Genomic DNA, 17,503 nt, shown 5'->3' on the forward strand with positions numbered 1-17,503 from the left:
ATGAAGAACTCATTACAGATGACATCACACTGAGGACTCAAGTGGGAAGGGTAATTATCTGACCAGATAGGAAGTCATAGGGGCAGCAAAATATACCAGCTTGTTCTTTTATGACTATCCTCTCACAAGAACTAATTTGGTAGTTCCATGAGAGCTAACTTAATTCCTTTATTTATTTATTTGTTTGTTTGTTTGTTTTTGAATTTTCAAGACAGGGTTTTCTGTAGCTTTGGAGACTGTTCTGGAAATAGCTCTTGTAGATCAGGCTGGCCTCTACTCACAGAGATCTGCCTGTCTCTTTCTCCCAAGTGCTGAGATTAAAGTGCCACTACTGCCAGGCACTTACTTCCTTTTGAAGAACCCTCTGCAGTGGTCTAAAGACCTCTCTAATACTGACTGAGATGAGATTTCAGCATCTCAGTACCATCACAGTAGAGACCCAATCCTCCAGTCTCTGACACGAGTACCCTTGGAGTAGGAATGGGGAACTAAATCCAAACCAAAGCACCTTCACATGCAAATTCTTTACTTCTGCCCCAGCCATGTTACAGTGCAATAAATTATTGTACTAAGAAAAATTCAGGAAGGAACGACAAAGTACAAGTAAATGCCAGCAAGCCAGCAGGATTTTTATTGAATCTTGTGGTCATCAAGGCTGAGAGCTTTTCAGAAGAAAATGTAATCATTGATGATGGTTATGTAACTCCCCTTGGATGTAAGGATATGAGCCACATATCAGTGACAAAAGCAGGATATTTAGTATCCCTGTTACATAGGCTAAACTCTGTAGAATAGCTAAACTGTAGCAAAGAGTATGATTTGATTGGAACATTTCTCAGTAGAGTAATAGAAATCAAAATTCCCTTTGCTTTGCAACTGAAGATTGATTATTAGAAGTCAGCAAGGAAAGGTTTTATTTGACCAAAACCAAACCAAAGGATACACTCAAAGGTACAAAGGACAACACTACTCAAGGCCTCCTGTGCTTCAGGATTCAACTTATTCTGAACCGAAAAGTCAATGTATCTCTACGGAAATCGATGAAAGAAATGGAGAAATTGTAAACAACCTGTAATTCGTGATTGTCTCTTCAGAATCTTCAGCACTAACAATGGGTGGGAATCGTGAGGAGCAGTGGAGGTGGTACAGGGAGACAGTGAAGTGGTGTGTGTGTGTGTGTGTGTGTGTGTGTGTGTGTGTGTGTGTGTGTGCAAGCCAGCCTTACAGAAAACATTTACATTTTCTGGGCAAGTTCCAGTAGAAGTCATAATTTGGGTTCTATATTTTAGCATTTTAATCAAGGGTTCCACTGTACCAAGAAGCCTTTCATTCAGCTTTCATGACTACAGGAAGCTCAGTTCTACTCTGGCATGGAGAAGGTAGAAAGAAATGAGAAGGACAAATTTTACCTTGCTTTTCCAATCATATACGTTCTACAGTGGTATATCATCACAGTGACTGCCTAACTGAATTACAGTGGTCTGCCATTACCTGTTACTGCAATTGGTTAGAGAATTCAATGTCAGCTATTTCTTCAAAGGTTGTGTCTTTGTGAATAACACTCTAGCCAAAGCCCATGTCATACTCAGAATCAGAACTTGCCAATAGTGCCTATTATCAGGTCAAGATTAATACAAAAATAGCACATTAGTGCAATTTAAATATAAGCAGATTTTTCCAAAAGAGAGCTTGATGAATCTGTAATTAGAAGAGAGATATTAGCTTTCTTTTCTCAACCAGCAAATAATTTTCATATAAACCATGAAAGCCTTGAGGGGAGCCATACAAGTTAAGGACTTTCTCACCATCTTTATCCCATTGGAACCATTCTCTTCTGTACCAATGAATATGTTTATTCTGTTCTGGGAAGACCTTATAAGCTTGTATTTAATTTGTGATATAATAAATAATTTTATATGTATTTTTTAAAAATCTGAAGCTGGGCAGTTTTGGTGCACACCTTTATTCCAGAACTTGGGAGGCAGAAGCAGGTGGATCTCTGTGAGTTCGAGGCCAGCCTGGTCTACAGAGTTAGTTCCAGGACTGTTAGGGCTGTTACACAGAGAAATACTGTCTCTAAAAACAAAAAGCAAAAAGCAAAAAAAGTTTGTTGGAAACTCCAATAAAGGATTTTATATTAATCTAGATAGTTGGATAAAGAATATGTGTGGGTAGCCCTTTACAGTAAAATTACTTCTACACCATGAACTCATCCTTAGTCCTTAAATATTGGAACTGCTGAGAGCCAAAAAGTAAAATACTTTAAGAAGTAAAGCAAAAGAAAAATGTCTTTACAATCTCTACCAAAGACTGTATCTGTTGAAATGCCTAAGAGAGTTTGGAGAATTTACACAAAGCCTTTATTGAAAAATAATTGGAAGCCACCCACAGCGTGCTATAATAAAAATTCCAATTTTTCATCCTTTCTAATTCTGACAGAGTTAGCTTTCTTGTCTGCAACATGAAAATTGAAACATAATAGATTTTGCCCAGTGTTTAACAATATAAGATTTTTTCTTATATTGCTAAGAGTCCTTAATCTTGTTCTCAGAAAATACCTAGAAGTTCCACTAAATAATTAAATCATTTTTATCTCCCATGTATTCAGTTTTACAAATGGAAAAAACATCAAAACTCAGCTTACAACAACTATTACTTTTCTGTAAATAAATCAAAATTTAATTTTTGTATTTATTATGTCAGAGTCAAACAATTTTCAGAGGGTCCTAGGTTAAACATACAAACCTCTGTAGGCACACAGAAAACAGTGTCTTAATTATGTACCTCAAGAGTCCAATAGACTGAAAAAATATGAAGAATATATATTACATACATTTATTAAACATGCATTTTTAATTTAAAATTAATTATAAAATTTGTAAATAAAAGGTAAAGATTATTACTCTAAATATAATGAGAATATGTCTCTGCCAAGTAATAAATCTAATTCAAACATGAAATACATAAAAATCTTTTATAATTTTATTTAAATATTTTAATATATCAAACTCATGAAATAAAATATCATATTTAAGGTATACCAAAAGGTTGTATATAAGACAGTCTACAGTGATTGTATAGTCAATTCCTACTCTGCATTTTGCGCAGCTTTATCATACTTCTATGCATGCCATGTGTGGTGAGGGAGATTCTGCATCTGTATCTCTCCTCTGAAGTAAGCGTGTAGTGTAGTTAACAAAACTGCACATTGGAGTCCAAGAACAAATAAACCATTTGACTATCGGAACTTTATGCAAATGCATATCTTCTCATTTCTGCCCCCTCGCGTCACTGACAAATGCTACTCTATTGGGTGTTTCTAGAAACTGGCCTTCAGACTCTTCAAATTAGGAATCAGCCACTTGTGTGGCTCAGAGGTTGTTTTACATGGCAAGCATTCTCCAGATGCTCCATGTAGTCACAAATGTCATACCTTTCTTTTTTTTTTTTTTTGCATTCTTTTATGACTGAACAATGTGTCCCCATGTGTGTATTTAGCCTGCTTTGGACATGCATGCTGTTTCCCATTTTTAGTTATTATGACAATAATGAAGTAAATAAGAGAGGCAATTGATTCATCATGCATGAGGTTATGATTCATCATGCATGAGGTTACGATTCATCATGCATGAGGTGTTACGTTTATTGCTCTTTAAACACAATGGTCACAGAACTGTAGAGTGATGTTTCTAAAAAGCTAAAAAGAAAGATATTCACAAAGACTATATTCATTTTATATCTGTTTGGTTTGAATCAATAATTTTATTGCCTTTGGATACCTACCCTATATTGAGATTAATGAACCTTAAAGTGACTCAATTTACTATTTATTTATTTATTTATTTATTGTTTTAGAGTAGCCTGTACTGTTTTCCATTGTTTTACCTCCCACAAACAGTAACTAATAGTTCTGTTTTACTCATTTCTAATACTTGTTTCTCTTAATATTTTATAAGAGGTGTCTTGATGTGGGCATCCCCTCTGTGTGCTGTGATTACCATTAATGAATAAAGAAACTGCAGTGGCCTGCTGATAGGACAGAACTTAGGTAGGCCAGGAAGACAGAACTGAATGCTAGGAGAAAGGAGGCAGAGTTAGGAAGAAGCCATGTAGCCGCCGGAGACAGATGCTAGGAATTTTACCGGTAAGCCACAGCCATGTGGCAATATACAGATTACTAGAAATGGGTTAAATTAATGTAAAAAATAGCCAATAAGAAGCTAGAGCTAACGAGCCAAGTAGTGTTTTAATTAATAGAATTTCTGTGTGGTTATTTTGATTCTGGGTGGCCAGGACACACAAGCAACTCTCTCCCAACAGTGTCAAGCAATAACTTGTTATGGGTTTATTTATACTTATCACCTGATTAATGATTAAGGGTTTTGTGAATCTATTGGCTATTTGTTTGTCTTCTTCTGAGAAATGTCTATTTAGATCGTTTTGAAATTTTTTTTAAGCATGGTGTTCATTGTCTTGTCATTAGCTGTCTTTCTCCATGTGCTTTGGCCATCCATTCATTCCCTTATGGCTATAGGTTTAACAAGTATGTTCATTCATTCTGTACATTACATTTCCATTTCCATTGTATTGATTTGTTTCTTCTGCTGTACAGAAGCTTCTAAATCTGATGTAATCCCACTCATTTTTTCTGTGCTTTTGCTGGTTGTACTTTTTATATAATAGCCTAAAAATCTCATTGCCAAGATGATCCAAGGACTTTCTGTATGTATTTTCTTTTTCAACAAGGCAAAAAAGGTTCCTTTCTCCAGAAGATTTGTAGCATCACTTAACCAAGCAAGAAGTCCAGAAGGGCCCCTGATTGTTTTCTTCATAACCTATGTGTTTCCTCGAGGGGATTTCATCATTTCAAATCTTACTTTTACATTTTTGATACATCTTTTGTCCTGCCTAAGAGTTTCCTTACTGTGGTACTCATTAGAAGTGATATGAGCAGACACTCCCTATCATTTTGTCTTGTAAGGAGAGCTTCCAGCTCTTCATTAGAACATGGGACAACCTTGCAGTTTCTATGTGGCTTTAAATGTGAAATGCATTCCTTCTTACTATATTGTTAAGGGCTTTTATCACAAAAGAATGCCAAGTTTTGTCCAATAATCTTTAAAGGATCTCAATATAGATAACAGTATTCCTTTGTTTTAATTCTGCTATGATCTATCACATATATTGGTACACCTATTTTAATCATTGCATTCTTTTTCCTCAAACATAATATTTTCATTAGCTGTTAGGGAATTTCATACAATGTACCTTAATCATACTCGCTTCCTATCCCTCCCACCTTTAGCCTGCCTCCCCCACCCCTAAAAACAAACAAACAAAAAATAAGTTTAATTTGTGTTGTCCTTATACTCATTGGAGCACGGTCAAACTTCTAGCCCCTTACAGAAAACAATTGTTCCCCACACCCCTGCCAAAAGCAATCAACTGTGAATAGCTACACTTTAGGAACTTTATCATAATTTTTAAGGACTCTCTTCAATAATTTCCTGTCTGGACTGTTTAATTCTTTGGGAGGTTGAGAGTTGGGGGCTTGTCACAGAAGCCTTCAATGTCTCTCATTCTCAGTTATGAGTCTGTAATTATTGATATTGCCACCAAAAAAAAAAAAAAGCCTCTTTGCCCTTGGCAGCCCACAGGAGCATGGACCATGGAAGTCTTGCAAGGAGATTTATCCAGAAAATGAGCCATTCTTCATGTCATATATCTTGTTGTTGCTCAGAGTCTAGAGTCAGAGTAACCGTGTAGTTGGACAGCATGTCCAGGGAGGTACGAGCTGAGCAAACTCCAGGCTGGTGCGCACACCACCCTGCTCTTCTTGGAGGCAGCTGCCCTGCTGTTACTTCATGTTTGCAGGCCTCATGCTCTCCTCCCCAAGGCAGGACGAGCAACAAGAGCAGCACTGAGTACTGCACTGAGCACAGGCAGCACTGGCTCCATGTGGCATAATAGATCTAAGGACTGCGCAGCAGCACAGGCCCAGCAGGCAGTGATAGGTAAAGAGAGCCCCCTGTGGTGGCCAGAGTTTCCCAGGGCCCAAGGACTGGTCCTACACAGCAAAAATAAGCTCCTTTGCCTGCTGTGGCCACACTCTGCAGCATGCTGCTCCATTCAACCATCTTTTTTTCCAAAGCATCTTCCTAGAAGATCTGCCTTGCTGTTGTTGTTCCTGAGATACAGCGTGCTCTGCAGGTTCAACCTCAACTGCCTCCAAGTCTCCTCAAAAAGCCTCTGTGAGTGTCTCGGGATACCCAGAAGAGCCATTCTTGCATTCTTGATCATAACGTATGCTGCCTCCCTGGCACTGGGACTGCAGACACCAGTCACTGTACCCATCCCTTTAAATGAGTGCTGGGGTGGGGGGGGGGATCTGAGCTCATCTTTTTTGTTTGTTTGTTTGTATTTTGTTTTTCGAGACAGGGTTTCTCTGTAGCTTTGGAGCCTGTCATGGAACTAGCTCTTGTAGACCAGGCTGGTCTCAAACTCACAGACAGAGATCTGCCTGCCTCTGCCTCCTGAGTGCTGGGATTAAAGGCGTGTGCTACCTCCTGAATATATGTTTATACTTGTCCAGAAAACACCTTACCAAAATAAGCCATCACTTCAACCATTGAGTTAATAATTATTATCCATCATTTATGGTCAATCTTCTATCCTTATATGGTTACCTTCCTAGTATTTGTGACAAGTTTCAACATAAAATCTTTTCTATACTAAGTGTGGTCATTTTAGCTGTTTGGGGGATACAATTTTCATGAGATAGTTTTTTCACATCCCTTTTAGTCCAAAAATGGTTAAATGTCTTATAATCTTTTAAATATAAAATGTAATATGTATTTAAAGCATTTATTGCTCTCTAAGGATATGCAGTTTTCCCTTTGATAATTCTCTGTTTGTTTTGGAGTTCCATTACTTCTTCTTGCCTCTCATGTCTCTTTTCTGATGTGATACCTTCCGCGGCATCAAGCACTGACTCCAGGAGCTGTACGTACTGTGTATTGGTTGTATTGTATGTGTGTGCTTTGGTTACTATAGAACTTCCATAAGACATCTCAGAGTTGTATCATTCAATTTTAAAATGACAACATCTTTACTTCAATCACATACAAAACTTAAGGACACCCCTTTCTACCTTTTGTTTTTTTTATTATAGATTTATACCTTTTAATATTAAGAGCCTCATGAAGATGTAATTGAGTTTTAACATTTGTGTTAGTTAAAATTTATTTCTAAGACACCATTGTACCATAAGAATGTTCTACATTTGACTACATCCTGGCATTTATAATGAGTAGTACACTTTAACAGTTTTCTTGCTGCTATGTAGTGTCTTTTGCTTTAGTTTGAAGACATACTGTTCACATATTTTACACATTCAGAGTGCTAAACTTTAATGTGAAGTCTCTGACTCTTTCTCACTTCTAAACCGCAGCTTCACAGGCTAAAGTGTCCACAGCTGATCGCTGTTTGCACTTTTTTATTAATTCTTTGAGAATTTGTGCATTGCATTATGATCATATTCAGTTTCCCCACAACTCACCACAGAGCTACCTTCCTTCCCTGCCCAGGCAACCATGTGACCTCATTTCCTCCACCCACCAACTTCAGTTCGTGATGCCCATATATTCTTGATGTGTGGTCTTCCACTGGAGCTTGGTCAACCTACCAGGGCCTCTATTCCTAAAGAAAGCAAACTTTCCCCTCTCCCAGCAGCCCTCAGTTGCCAGTACCTCTTAGGTTAGAGGTGGGAATTCATGTCCACTTCCCCTTTGTATATAAGATTTGGTTTCGTTTGAGCTTCCACTGTCTTACACAAACACTGAGAATCCACTTCCACAGCTCTCTTGTTCAACTGTCTTCTGGTAATCATTGCTTTGTGGGGGGTTGTTTACTTTAGTATATATTTTCCCATTCTGTCATAGCTGCAAATATTTTCAATAAGAATTATGACGACATATTAAGGGAGACTCCATTATATATTATGAGTCATTCAGTCCCCCCCTCTCCCAGCTCTCCGTTTCAAATAGTCTCTTACACCACTTGACTAAATGTAACTTTCAGTACTTTCATTTGAATTGGTTTGGATCCTTTAAAGACTATGGCTTGGGATACTTGTATCCCTTCCAAGACTGTGAATGTTTTCAACCCATAGGTCTTTAAGTAAGGTTTTTGCTCATTTCTTCTATTCCTACCCAACTTCCATAATTTATATATCCATAAGTATAGCAATGTCCTCAAATGTCCTTGTGCTTCTTCTCAACTCTTACAGTTTTGTTTGACTGATTTGGAAAACTTTTAAGTGGTGGATGCTCATCTTTACATTTTTGTCTTCTGAATAATTGGGTCTGCTGAGAAAAATATATACATTGAATTTTTAATTCTTTCATTGTAGCTTTGAGCTCCATGATTTCTATTTGGTCCCTTTTAAATGTTTCCTATTTATTTATTAACCTGAGTTGGTATTTTTTTTAACCTACATGTCATTTAGTTGCCCATCAGTTTTCTTGAATTCTAATGCTTAGAATGATTTTCTTCTGATTTTTCTCCATCCTTCTCTCCCCTGGTTCCAACTCATCCATGCCATGGTCTTCACACACTCTCTCTCTTGTATCCATGTTCTCTTCTTCAATTATTAGTGTCTGCACACATACACACCTGAGAGAGGGAGAAAGAGAGAGGGAAAATACCTACTGAGTCCATTTAGTGTTGCTACTAAACATAGTATGCATATGTTTGTATGCTTATATGTGCATATGTTTATATATTCATATGTTCATATGTTTATATTTAAGACTGAACACTGAGGTTTTTTTAATTTATTTTTGCTTTCCACTATTTTTAAAACTTTTTATTGATTCTTTGTGGATTTCACATCATGCATTCTGATCCCATTTATCTTCCTCTCCTCTGTCCCTGCAAGCTCCCTCCCAAAAAACAACATTTAAAAGTAAAAACCAAAACCGAAACAAACAAATAAAACCAAAAAAATCATGGCATGAAAGCTGTAGTATGGGCCAGAGAGTCACACAGTGTACCCTTTAGTCCATATACTTGTAACTGCTCAATGATATGACTCATTCAGCCATTACATGCTGTCCTCGTGGGTTTATATAACATATCATGAGACTAGTTCATAGAGACAATTGATTTTTATACTCTCGGCAGCCATTTCATGATATCATTTTGAATTCTATTCCCCGTGCTTTATAATGTTTCTCTGAGATTGATCACTAGTACCTTGTAATTTCTTTCGATGGTACTGTGTTTGCTGAATCCAGGTGGTCCACTATCCACACTCCAGATAGCTTTGCATGGGTTCCTGCCCATTTGAAAGAACAAACATCTCTACTTGTCTTTTCAGGTTACTCATTGTACATAGTACTTTCTCATGTTTCTGAAGCTGGTAGGATTGCCTACACGCTCCAGTTGAGTGGAAGTTCATCTAGTCCATAATAGAGCTCAGTGATCTCCAGGTTAAAAGGCACACTGTATACAGGACTGATGCAGTCCTGGCTATGGTCTGGTTCATGTGTGCTTTGGGGCATCCTCTAGGACCTTGATCTGTGGAATCTGTTGTTCTAGCAAGGATAGCTCAGTAGATGGAGTCTTTGCTATTAGATGCACAAACAGGTTAGAATTTCCTCAGACTGTTCGAGGGCTCCTTCTCGAACCTTCAGTGGGCCTCGGAATAGACTGTGCTGCATTCAGACAAGTTAGAAAAGTAACAAAATTGAATGCAGGATGACATCAAGATACACTGCCAACACCGATATCTGTGGGCTTGCATCTGGAGAAGGGGGAATGGATGGCTACAGCTCCTTTGAAGTCGTTGTGAACTCATAATTTAGTGACTTAACTTTATGTTGTTTTAGCTAAGTTCACAAGACCATTTTAGAATCTACTAGGGGATGGCAATGAATATGTACTATATAGAAATTAAAAATCATCCAAAGTAAAATACAGAATTAGAATTAAAATACTTTTATAATTGGTATACTTTTAACACATTTCTTTTCTTAACTACATCATTTAAATTACTTATTTGACAAAATGGATGGAAATTGTAGAACAATCACCAAATATGCTTTGGTTGGATTTTTTTTAGCACATTTTGTATCTTCTTTTTCTCTCTCTTTATTTCTATTTGAAATAGAGTGGGAAGCTGTGCTTTTCCCTGTAGACAGTTCACCAATAACTCCCAAGCTTGTGGGCCACTTTAGTCTTTTACTATCTAAATTCAAACTGTTATCACACAGTTCTCTCTAAATTACCAAACCCTGCAAGCCTATTTTCTCTTCCCAGTTCTTCTTGCCCCTTATTTTTTTACACTGTTGCTTGTACCAATTCCAACATCCTTTTCTCTCTACACTTGAAAGATTTATTTGCAAAAAGACTTGATAACACCGATTTAATACTAAAAATTAAAATAAAGGATTAAATTTTTGTTTTGCATTTTCAATTTTTAAAGAGAATAACCAACATATACAGATATATTCTAGAAGTTTTTGTTATTTATTTATTGTGGGGCTAATCATTTAACCATCAAATTAAAACTATTAAAAAGAGAGAACTCAGACACCAAACACAATCTTGGTAAAATACCTTTATTCTCATTTGAGTAATTTTCAACCTACTAAAGATGAAAAAAAAAACCTTCATGCCATGTTCAACTCTTAAGCAATAATCTCTGTGTGTGTGTGTGTGTGTGTGTGTGTGTGTGTGTGTGTTGTGATCATATGAATGAATGTACAGTAGGACAGAGGTTGACAACAGGGGTCTTCTTCAATCTCTATCTCTATACTATTTGTTGTGACAGGTCTCCCAAGAAACCTATAACTCGTTGATTGATTATGATGGATTGCTAGCAGGTTCTATGGAATCCCCTGATTCTGCTTCCTAGTGCTGAGATTGCAGGTATACACTGTCATAACTAGCTATTATGGGTGGTGGGAATACAAACTCAGTCCTCATGTTGGTATAGCATGCACATTACCCATTGAGCTACCTTTCCTACCCCAACAATCAATGTCTTTCAAATACTTTTATTGCACTTACATATTTGTTGTATATTGGAGTGGGGAGTTTGAAGGGTGAGAGCCTTCAGTGGCATTTCAATTGTATTTTAAGAAATAAAGACTGCCTGAAGATCTGAGAATAAAACAGTCCCATTGGTCAGCCTTACAGTCCAGGTTATGGTAACACACGCTTTTAATCCCAGTAGCCGCAATGACATGCATCTTTAATCCCAGTAGCCACACTAATTGCCATAGAAATCACATGGTGCATGCCTTTAATGATGGTAGTGAATGCCTTTAATTCCAGCCCTAGACAGGATTATAAAGTGGAAGGAAACAGCTCTCAACACACAGTCTCATTCTGAGATTCTGAGAGGTAGGATGGCCATTTCAGACTGAGGTCGAGGTAAGAGCCAGTAGATGGTTGTTTTGGTTTTTGAGTCTTCAAGTTGAACCCCAATTTCTGACCCTGAGTTTTTATTAATTGTGCTCACGAGCCTGCTACAACATGTGTGTAGAAGGCAGAAGACAGCTCGTGGAAGTGGTTCTGTCCTTCCCGCACATGAGTTCCAGGATTGAATTCAGGTCAAAGGGCTTGAGGGCAACCGCCCTCACCATCTGAGCTATAATCTCTGGCTCACAAAAATCAAAGTTTTAGCAAGAAAAACCAAATATCAGCTTTTAATATCTTTTACCCATATCTAATGCTTCTTAAGATCTCATTAAACTTAGAGATGCTTTTACTGCAGACACAAAAGTAATGGCAACTTGTTACTAAATTTGTTCAACTCTTTAGTAGGGCTAGGAATGAAGGAATAGAATGAAGTTAGTATCAATAATGCCCTTTAGGTTTGGATGCTATGAAGCAGGTAAAAGGATATGGAAACACAGAAATTAATAAATTAATGAATACAGGTATTTATTCATTAGAATGAATTAATTCTGGCACCCTCTCCTCCTTGTCTTGCAGTCAGACTGATGACTATCTTGAATATCACCATAGAACCTTCATCCAGGACGGATGGAGACAGAGACAGAAACCCACATCTGAGCACTGGACTGAGCTCCCAAGGTCCAGTTGAAGAGCGGAAGGAGGGAGAATATGAGCAAGAAAGTCAGGACCACAAGGGGTTCACCACTGAAACATTGTGCCTGAGCTAATGGGAGTTCGCCAACTCCAGTTGGACTGGGAAGGAATGAGCATGGGATCAAACTGATCCCTCTGAATGTGGCTGACAGTTGGGGCAGACTGAGGGGCCAATGACAATGGCACTGGAATTTGTCTCTACTGCATGTACTGGCTTTTTGGGATCCAATTCTATTTGGATGCGTATCTTGCTCAGCTTGGATGTAGTGGTGAAGGCCTTGGAATTCCCACAGGGCAGGGTGCCTTGCCCTCTCTTAGGATTGAAATGGAGTAGGGAAGAGTAGGAGGGAAGTGAGAGGAGGGGAGGAAGTGGGAATTTTGATTGGTATTATTCTTAAAGTAATAAAACATAAAATAAAGATTGGATTCATTTTATAATTCTGAGAATATCTGAACTTATAAACTTACTAATTATTATAATTTACTGTTCACAGATGAGAATTATCAGGTGTAAAGACTGTGCATCTGTATAAGCTATAATTTAAATAACATGGATAAGTGTCTATGAATTCTCAGAAACAGATCTAATAAACCTGATAACTAATTTTACTAAAGAATTTTAGAGTTGCTACAGCTCAGATAATAAAACAATTACCATATTTTGCCTACTACCTACAAAACGTGTTTGAGAATATTCCACATACACAAACTGAAAGAGAAGCATTACCCCACAGAATTGTTGTCACTGAATGACAGATGACATATTAAATATCAAAATGTCAAACTGAGGGACAATAGAGCTGGCTTGGTAGTTAAAGATGCTTGTAGCCAAGCCTGGTGACCTGAGCTTTATTTCATGGGAGAAGGGGGAGAACTAACTCCTACAAGTTATCCTTTGACCATATCATGCCATCTGCACGTTCCTCAACACACTACAAATCAATCTGATACACATCTCAGAATGTCATGGTGACTTCATTTCTACATTTATCTAGATTTCAATGTTCTGTCATAGTTGACAAACTCTGTAGTCTTGGATAATCACCCTTAAAAACTAGATAGATAAAATAGAATGGAGATTAGAATGAAGTAGTTACTATGTATTCTGCCTTGTATATCTCCACCTTACCAAACAACTCTATTAGTAATCTAGAAACCTTCAGTACTTTCATGGGGAATCCAGCACAATTTAACTCAATCGGGAAACAAAAATTCCTTTGACGTCTTCTGAGGGTTATCTCCTATTATGCTAAGAGAATGTGGCAGCATTTTATTGGAGCCAGCAAAAGAGACTTTTTTTTTTTTTTTTGCTTGAAACCCCAATCTCTGGTCCAGTAAAGGTCTTTATTATTTAGCCTTCAGGAAAGGACATGTGACAGATTGCAACTGTCACTAGTTCCTGACTCCCTTTATGCTTCCCCCACTTTTCGTATTCCCAAGAGGACAGAACTGATTAAACTCTGGCTCCTGAATGTGAAGCTGCGAAGTTTCATAACCATGCAAGGAAGGGCTTTAGCATGCATAAAACGTTGCCATGGAGATCAGAACTTGACATTATGATCCACATTAGTTTGTCGGGAAGTGGTTAAATAGGTGTACTGTCAAAAAATCCATAATTCCTGTCATGTGCCTAAAATCTCATCATTTGCCCTGATCTTTTAAATCTTATTTTGAAAGGGGGGGGTTCAAAGTTGATTTTATGATGGGTTTCATTATGGCATTTGCATTCATAAATATCATTATACATTCTTCTTCATAATTCTCCTCCTGCATCATTTCCATCCCCCATACCTATGTCTTTCTTGCTAGTATTTATATTCATTTTGTTGTCTCAGTTTTATTATGAAAAAAAATCAAGAAGCTAATGTAACATGAGGGCCTCAAAGATGAACCCAGCAAAGAATCTAAGCAACATTGGAGAGGATTCCTCACTGCCCTTCCTCTGTAAGCAAATAATCTTTTGTGGGTACCACCATTTACTTCACAGAATTCTAAAAAAAAATCCCAGAATTAAAATGCATGTGACAAATAGAAAACTTGTCAAGGTCCTACATTCAACAAGAGAGTCTGTCCTATGCCGAAGATTAAGAATTCCACTGCTAAACCGGGCGGCGGTGGTGGCGCATGCCTTTAATCCCAGCACTCGGGAGGCAGAGGCAGGCGGAGCTCTGTGAGTTCGAGACCAGCCTGGTCTACAATAGCTAGTTCCAGGACAGGCTCCAAAACCACAGAGAAACCCTGTCTCGAAAAACCCAAAGGAAAAAAAAAAAAAAAGAATTCCACTGCTTAAGAAACCACACAATTGCCTACATAGATGTTTTTATACATGATTGATACAGAATGGTGTGTGTTTATGTTCTGTGTGTGTGAATGTGTTCTACGACTGAATACCTGAATATTTGCTGTCTTTCATTCTGATGCCTACATGTGTGGTCCTGTTTCCTGCTCTACATCTACTTCTCCCACTTTCAATGCACTTGTTTACATAACTGTTTCACTTCTTGTTCTCAAGCATCCATTTTCTTGAACATACTTCCTGTGTTTTCCACCCCTGCTTTTCTTATCTTCAGTTGATACCTAAACCAGGCATACTCCTAGCAGCTCAACCCTTCCCTTTATAACCGCTACCCCAGCACATGATCACTGATCATTAATGGCTCTATGAGAAGTTTTGTAAACACACAACAAATTCTTGGACATTCTTCTCCTATCTCCCAGGCCTTCAAAAGATTGAATTTTTTCAAAAAATAAATCCAAATATTACATTTCTGCCAGTGTATACATTAAATACATGATTACACAATTAGAGTCACAAAAATACATACATAAAATTTGCAAGATATATATCATATTTATATTGTATTAAACCTTAATACCCTCTGTATTGTGCAATGAGATTCAATTATAGACCAAGAAGCTAGATTCCTATTAAGCTGAGACTTGGTGGGACAACATTCTTTGAAAGTTTGCAAATTGGCAGTAGCAGTAACAAGAGACGATGGCCCTCGATAACTCATTAGTGTTTTCAGTCGCAATGCACTTTTAAGAAAAATCTTCAGAGCTCATTATCGACCCATTACTATGCTAATCCACACAGACTAATTGGAATTGATATTGTCGTATGCATTACTATCATTAGTGTGCTGTAATCTAGTGGCCTGCCAAAATGAAGAAATTAAAAAAAAAATAAGAGGGAAGTAATGGTCCGTGTCAATAGATAAAAATAAATAAATTATATGCCACTAGCTAGATGGATATCCTAGTACAGCTTCTGAAGAAAGACTCTACATCTCAATTCACTTTTTTATTGTTCCATTTGCTGGACCTATATGTTAGTAAGAATATGAATGAATTATTAGCTTACAGGGTATACAGTGGACTCATGCAAACTGATGTATTACCCACAGCCAAATACAAAACTGATCATATGGAATTTTTCTTTGAAGCCTTTTATTTTCCAAATATAAATACATGTTATTGTTCACTTTCGTTTATTGTTTGGTATCTATAATCAGGATATATGGTGAAGAGTTATCCTATCCATCCTAGTGGCTTTGTTTTCTGTCTTTATCTTGGCAACTGTAAACTTATAACCTTGTCATTTCTTGTGATACCAGTGCGTGAACCTAATTCAACAAATCCTGTTGATCCTATTCACTCCCTTTATCAAGTGCTTCTACCCGCCCAGCTGCTCCATCTAGATGAAGCCTTGGTGAATAGAGGGTACATCAGACAAAGTCTTTCCTTGGGGCGAGGCCTGCTCTTGTTTCAATCACACTCAAAACAAAATATAAGTTTTGATCCCCACGAAAAGACAATGAGGGTTTCCCGTTTCCACATCTTCAGCATTTGCTGTCAGTTGTTTATTGATCTTTGCTATTCAGCTGAAGTAAGACAAAATCTCAAAGTTGCTTTGATTTGCATTTGCCTACTCTATAGGGATTATAAAAATTTATGGAGATATTCCTTAGCCATTTTCATTTATTTTAGAACTCTGTTCACATAGGAAGCTCAATTTTGAATGGGTAATTTGCTTTGGGGGGGCGGTTAGTGAGCTTTTTTCTTTAACTCTATCTTTGAGTTGTTTATATGTTCTGAATATTTTTCTCTGCAGGTGCATAGCTTAGAAAAATTCCCTTCTATTCTGTGGGCCTCGTTCCAAATGTGTAATAACAGTTAAAGAAAAATAGACCAAGAATTTGAGAGAACAAGGAGGATACATGGAAGTGACTGAAAGAAAAAAGGGAAGGGGAAAATAATTTAATTATATTATAACCTAAAAAAATATAATAGAAATGTGGAAGTCAGGTAATTGTCAAGTCCTATACTTGATTACAAATTTCTTTGCAGTAATCATTTTAAAAGGTATACAAGTATCAAAATATCTAATATATACTAGTTATTTTTAATTATACATAAATTATAATTTAATAAAGCCAAAGAAGGCTAAAAAAAATTCTTAAATGTTAGAAATCTGACAATGAGCACTACAGACCTATATAACTGGATGAATGTCAGCCTTCAGCCTTCCCATTTACTGTGCTCTATTGATTCTGGGCGCTCATCTTTTCTTAAATATGCAAAAGTACCTACCTGGGGAACTTTGCCTTTGTGATATTTATTTCAAGAAATATTTTTCCTCAGATATCAAAATGGTTCATTAGTTGGGGGGAACACATGCCTTTAATCCAAGCCTTTGGGAGGAAGAAGCAGGACCTCTATGAGCTTGAGGCCACATGGTCTAAGTGAATTCCAAGGCAGCCAGGCTGTTACAGAGAGAAACCTTGTCTCAAAAATAAAAAAAAAAAAGAAAGAAAGGAAAGAAGGAAGGAATGGAGGGATGGAAGAAGGGAGAGAGGAAGGAAGAGAGGGAGGGAGGGAAGTAGGAAAAATGAAGGAAGGAAGAAAGGAAGGAGAAGGGAAAGGGAAAGAAAAGAGTTCATTCAATTTGCCCTGGCTTCTTTACATTCTACCTTTGAAACCATTCCTTACTATGCTACTTAAAATAAAGTTCCATTTTTTGTCCTTGTTCTAAAATGCAATATATTGGTGGATGTTTTAAGGTACATTAGGAGTAGTGAATCATGGGTAATTTTGTGTAAAGGAGTTCTGGGTAGAGAGGCACATCGGGGATGGGAGCATGTGACGAAGCATCACTGTCAGGCACATGCCAAGAAGAAGGCCGGGGCCGCCCTAGAAAAGGGTCTGCATCGTGCTTTCTGCAGAATGCACAGAAAACAGGCTAGCCCTGAGGTGTGCACAGACTTTGGAGCGTAAGAGAAGTCCCTGTTTTCTAGTGCTCTGAGCTGTTGAGGGCATGTGCCTAGTTCTGTGATATGTAAAAGCTGACTAGAGAAGGTGGTTAGTTTCAGAGTTCTGAACT

The sequence above is a fragment of the Alexandromys fortis genome, unplaced genomic scaffold (genome assembly GCF_014885135.2).
Source record: "Alexandromys fortis isolate MF-2015 unplaced genomic scaffold, M_Fortis_MF-2015_v1.1 scaffold_0, whole genome shotgun sequence".
NCBI lineage: Eukaryota > Metazoa > Chordata > Mammalia > Rodentia > Cricetidae > Alexandromys > Alexandromys fortis.